This window comes from Benincasa hispida, chromosome 2 (assembly GCF_009727055.1).
Source record: "Benincasa hispida cultivar B227 chromosome 2, ASM972705v1, whole genome shotgun sequence".
Classification (NCBI taxonomy): Eukaryota; Viridiplantae; Streptophyta; class Magnoliopsida; order Cucurbitales; family Cucurbitaceae; genus Benincasa; species Benincasa hispida.
In genome coordinates, this window is record NC_052350.1 from 10,245,817 (window position 1) to 10,251,979 (window position 6,163).

The following is a 6,163-nucleotide window of genomic DNA, read 5'->3' on the forward strand; positions in this document are numbered from 1 at the left end:
TGCAAATAAATAATGATTATGGGTACATTATTATTTTTTGCTAAAATTTGATTTGAATTTAGTTGCAATTCACTAATAAGAATTTGTTTAAATTTTCAGCATGTTGAATTCTTCTAGAATACTCGCTTCCGTATTAGTTAATGGTAGTGACATTTCAACATGCTTTTACTAGCAAATAATGATTCAAAACAAGTTTTAACATAAGAATGTCTCTATCTCCCATCTCATTGAAAGTTTTGAACTATATAGATGAGAATGTGAAAATCGAACGACATAGTAAATACGATTTACTTGTCATCGAAACATGCTTAGTGAAAAATGATAAAAAAATGACTTGGATAATAGATTCAGTTGGCGCTAATCATATATGTATTTTTCAACAGAAAACAAGTTTCTGGATACAATTAACAAAAGGCAAAGCAACCTTTAAAATAGGGACTGGGGAAGTTATTTCAGCTAAAACAGTGGGAGATATGAAGTTGTTTATAGGAGATAAATACATTTTACTTGAAAATATTTATTACATTCCTTCTATGAAAAGGAATTTAAGATATCTTATGTTTGCTGAAACAAAACTACAAAGTTTCTTTTAAAAATAATGAAGTGTTCATTACTTCAAAAGATATCAAAATTTGTTTTGCAAAACTAGAAAATAACTTGTACATGTTAAAACCGACTGAGCTGAAACTCAAAATAAGAAACGGAAAAATTCTCCAAATGCCTATCTTTGGCACTTGAGACTTGGTCACATCAATCTCAACAAGATTGAAAAATTTGTGAAGAACGGTAATCTAAATCAGTTAGAAGACAATTCATTACCTCCTTGTGAATCTTGTCTTGAGGGTAAAATGACTAAAAGATCTTTTTTTGAAAAAGGTTTTAGAGCCAAAGAACCCTGGAACTGGTACATTCAGACCTTTGTGGTCCATGTTAAAGCTAGAGGAGGGTATGAATATTTCATAGCTTCATTGATGATTATTTAAGGTATGACCATATTTACCTAATGCATCATAAGTTCGGAACACTTGAAAATTTCAAAGAATAAAATGCTGAGGTTGAGAACCAATTAGGTAAAAAGCTTAAAACATTTTGATCAGATCGAGATGGTGAGTATATGGACTTAAAATCCCAGGACTATTTGATAAAACATGGAATTTAGTCGCAACTCACATCTCCTGGCACACCTCAACAAAATGGTGCGGCAGAAAGGAGAACTATGACCTTGTTAGACATAGTTCATTCTATGATGAGTTATGCCTAGTTGCCAAATTCTTTTTGGGGACACGCAATTGAGACTGCGGTGTATATATTGAACATGGTTCCCTCGAAAAGTGTTTCAGAAACACCTTAAGAGTTATGAAGAGGATGTAAAGGTAGTTTACGTCACTTCAAGATTTTGGGATGACCAACACATGTGTTGGTGCAAAATCTTAAAAAGTTGGAACTTCGTTCAAAGGCATGCATGTTTGTAGGTTACCCTAAAGAGACAAAAGATTTTTTTTTTAATTTAATTTTTTTTTTTATGATCATCAGGATGTTAAGGTATTTGTATTGATAAATGCAATTTTCCTAGAGGAAAAACACAATAAAAATCATCAACCTCGCAGTAGGCTAGTAATAGATGAAATGACCAGAGAAACGACAAATGAATCAACAAGAGTTGTTGATCGAGCAGGTTCATCAACAAGAATTGTTGATGAAACTGGTACTTCACATCCTTCTCAAGAGTTAAAAGTGCCTCGACGTAGTGGGAGGGTTGCACAACAGCCTGACCAGTACATGGGTTTTATTAAAACTCAACTCTTCATACCAAATGATGGCTTAGAGGATCCATTAACTTTCAAACAAGTAATAGAAGATGTGGATAAAGACCAGACATTAAAGCCACGAACCTTAAAATGCAGTCAATGTACTTCAATTTAGTCTGAGATCTTGTAGATCTACAAGAGAAAACGAGACCAAGCTGGTAACGTACAAACCTACAAGGTTAGGCTTGTGGCAAAAGGGTTTATCCAAGAGAGGGGGTAGACTATGAAGAAACTTTCTCTCCGGTTGCCATGATAAAGTCTATTAGAATACTCTTGTCCATAACTGCCTTTTATGATTATGAAATCTGGCAAATAGATATCATGACAGCCTTTCTTAATGGCTATCTTGAGGATAGTATCTATATGTTTCAACCATAAGGGTTTATAGAACAGGGTCAAGAGCAAAAGATTTGCAAGCTTAATAGATCCATTTATGGGTTGAAACAAGCGTCTAGATCTTGGAATATGAGATTTGACACTGCGATCAAATCTTATAGCTTTGAAGAAAATGTTGACGAACCTTGTGTCTACAAGAAAATCGTTAACAAAACTGTCGCTTTTCTGGTTTCGTATGTTGATGATATTCTATTAATAGGAAATGAGGTAAAATTTCTGGCTGGCGTCAAGAGATGGCTTGCTACGCCATTTCAAAAGAAAGATTTGGGAGAAGCTCAGTATGTTCTTGGGATCCAAATAGTTTGGAACCGCAAGAACAAAATTTTAGCATTATCTCATGTATCTTATATAGAAAAGATGTTGTCTAGATATAACATGAAAAATTCCAAGAAAGGAATGTCACCTTTCAGGCATGGAATTCGTCTGTCTAAGGAACAATGTCCTAAAACACCTCAAGAGGTTGAGGTTATGAAACAAATTCCATATGCATCAGCAGTAGGGTTTAATGTATGCAACGTTGTGTACTTATCTCGACATATGCTATGCAATTAGAATTGTCAGCAGATTTCGGTCCAATCCAGGATATGATCATTGTGAAGGAACTCTTATCAAAGAGTACCTATGAGTGGAAGCAAGATCGTTCCAAATTCATTGTGACAGAAATAAAAGCATTCACAACCAAACATACAAGTTTTGCATTTACTAGCAAAATTACGACATGCTTTTAACAACAAATACAAACGAACGAGAGACGTACCTCTTGAAGAACCCTTCTTCTCTTTATCTCTCACTCTTGCTTGGAATAACACCTTTCGTTGTCGCTGTGCACACCAAGCAAATCATCCAACAAATCTCGTTGTCGCTCACCACTGAACGGTCTTCAACACAAACATGCAGCAAGGAGGATACCACCATTCAGTAACCTCGGTATTCTTGGAGTGAGAATCCAAGAGGTGTGGGCTCTATTGTATTTGGTAATGGGAAGGAGGAAACACGACCGTATTCAACGACCAAGCAAGTGGGAGAGGTTTTGTGTCTATCGTATAGAGGATACTTGATTGTTTAAAAAAAAGGTGCACGATCGTTTAGGTAATCGGGTCTGATTGTTAGACGATTGTTTAGTTAATCTTGCTCTCGCACGCGATCGTTTAGTAAAAGCTATACGATCGTTTAGGTTGACTGCGCATGTACACGATCGTTTAGGAAGACTTGAGCTATTGTGCAGGCTCTTGTTAGCTATACGATGGGCAGTGTACAAATTAGTGAAGCGATCATCCGATCTCTTTGCAAAATGAAAACTACATTTTATCCTTCAGTTATGAAAACTGAATGCAACTTCCCACTTTCACGCACGGTTATGGAGAAAACTACCAACAATTATCTCATAATTGTTTAATTATAAATAAATATAATAACTAACTTATCATAGTATATTTATAACCTATAGTTTTAATATCACATCATATGTAACATATAAACCATAGTCCTTTTCTCCTCCACTAGATATAAATCATATTTATATCATTTTCCTCCAATAAATGTATCTCATACATCATGTCAACTATATCATATATAATTGACCATTTTATCATATCATATATAATCAAACTCCCTTTTGTTCATTTGAACACTTCAAACTGACCGAAAAACTTATTCTCAACTTGAATCCATTGACCTACCAAGGGACCTTATGAACCTGTGGCATGAAGCTCCAACAGTACGTGAATGGCTGACTAAACTCTTTAGCCACGAGATCCACCATCCGTTAACTGCCAGACACACCACTAAAGGCCGACAGTTGCATTCTTCTCACCACATATATATTTCTGTGTCCTTCAGATATAACCAGTCAACAGTATGATAACCCTTCATAGATGCTCGTAAGTACAACTGGATGAATTTACCGTTTTGCCCCTGTAGTTACAACTAACTCCTTAAGTACTACTGATCCCTCTAATGAACAATACAACATAGTCCTACTATGTGTGGACACCTCTCGAGCCATGAGAAGGTGTGTGGCGCCACATCATTTAAACCCCGGAATCAACCCTTAAAGGAGCAATCTAACTATTTACCCCTACTTTGGGGAAGGAGTGAATTCTATCTTGTATAGCTGAGTTCCCAACTCCCAAATCAGAAGAATCCCCAAAGTGGTAGGTTTGAGTAGACAATTTGGCCATTCGCATCCATGTAAATCAAAGGACTGCTCTCAGAGGCAAGAGTTCCCAACTCACTCAAGATTAAGGTCATGTTACCTCTGGTCATCCTAGTGAAGTAAAGTCTCTGTCATGAATGGCGTTATATCTGTCTCTTATACACATCTAGATGTGTATAAGAGACAGCAGTATGATAACCCTTCATAGATGCTCGTAAGTACAACTGGATGAATTTACCGTTTTGCCCCTGTAGTTACAACTAACTCCTTAAGTACTACTGATCCCTCTAATGAACAATACAACATAGTCCTACTACTGTCTCTTATACACATCTAGATGTGTATAAGAGACAGGTCTTCACATGAATAATCAGGATCAGACCATCTGTAGTAAGTGACAACACTTGTAACTCTCTACAAAGCGGGTCACATCCATAGTGTCACTAGGATAAAGTTTCCCTCCTATATCCATATACTACAGACCATTTTGGTTATCACTGAATGCATGATCCACCAATATGTCTCCATATACATACTTAAGTTACAACCATAACCAGGGATCATAGTTTATTGGTTTATGGTAAAGCAATTAAAACATCCAATGTTTCATAGACAATAGTGAAGAAAATATCATATATTATTACATCATAAACGTTTGTTCAATACAGTATTTACAAACTACAGGACCCAACAAGAGTTTAGGGCATCATCCCCAACACATTGGACTGCCGTTGAAAACATCCTCAAGTATCTTCAGAGAACGAGAGATTATATGCTTATGTATGATACTAAAGATCTGATCCTTACTGGATACACTGATTCTAACTTCCAGACCGATATTGATTCAAGGAAATCAACTTCAGGGTTTGTATTCACTCTAAATGGAGGAGTATCAAGCAAAGTTATATTGCTGACTCCACAATAGAAGTTGAGTATGTAGCTGCAAGTGAAGCAGTAAAAGAAGCAGCATGACTCAAAAAATTCCTGATTGATTTAGAAGTAGTTCCAAATATACGCCTGCCAGTTACCTTATATTGTGATAACAGTGCAGCGGTTGCCTACTAAAATGAACCTAGAAGCCATAAGCGTGGAAAATATATCGAGAGCAAATACCATCTCATCAAGGAGATTGTACATAACGAAGACGTAATCGTCACGCAGATAGCCTTACAAGACAACTTGGCTGATCCATTTATGAAGGCCCTCTCGACTAAAGTGTTCGAGGGTCACCTAGTGGGGCTAGGACTACGAGACAATTAGAACTAGGCCAAGTGGGAGAAAATATTGGATATCTGATGCCCTAGTTTATTGTATTCGATCTTTTGTATGTTTTCTCTCATTGAACCCAACATTGTATATTTTTGCATATATCCACGGGAGTTTTAGTCAAAGTGGGAGTTTGTTGGGTTGTATGTCCTAAAACTCGCAGTTTGTAAAGTTAAACATTTCTATTATCAGTAAAGATATTATTCAACTCTTCTCCAATAAATTGTTATTGATTTTTGTAAATTGCGCTTGTAAAGACTAAATTCAATAAACTAAGATTCATGGCTATTATATGAGTACTTGAACTTTATGTGGAGACATAAAGATGGATCAAGTTCGAGTAAATAGCCAAAACGGTCTATAGTATATGAATAAGATTGGGTACCTTATTCTGGTAATACTATTGGATGCAGCTCACTTTGTGGTTGTTACAATTTGTTGTAAGGTGTTACAAACGAAGTGATCTGAATTCGTTCATATATTAACATGAGGATTGGAGGTGTCCTATGGAATGAGTTTGCATAAGATCGGACCAAGA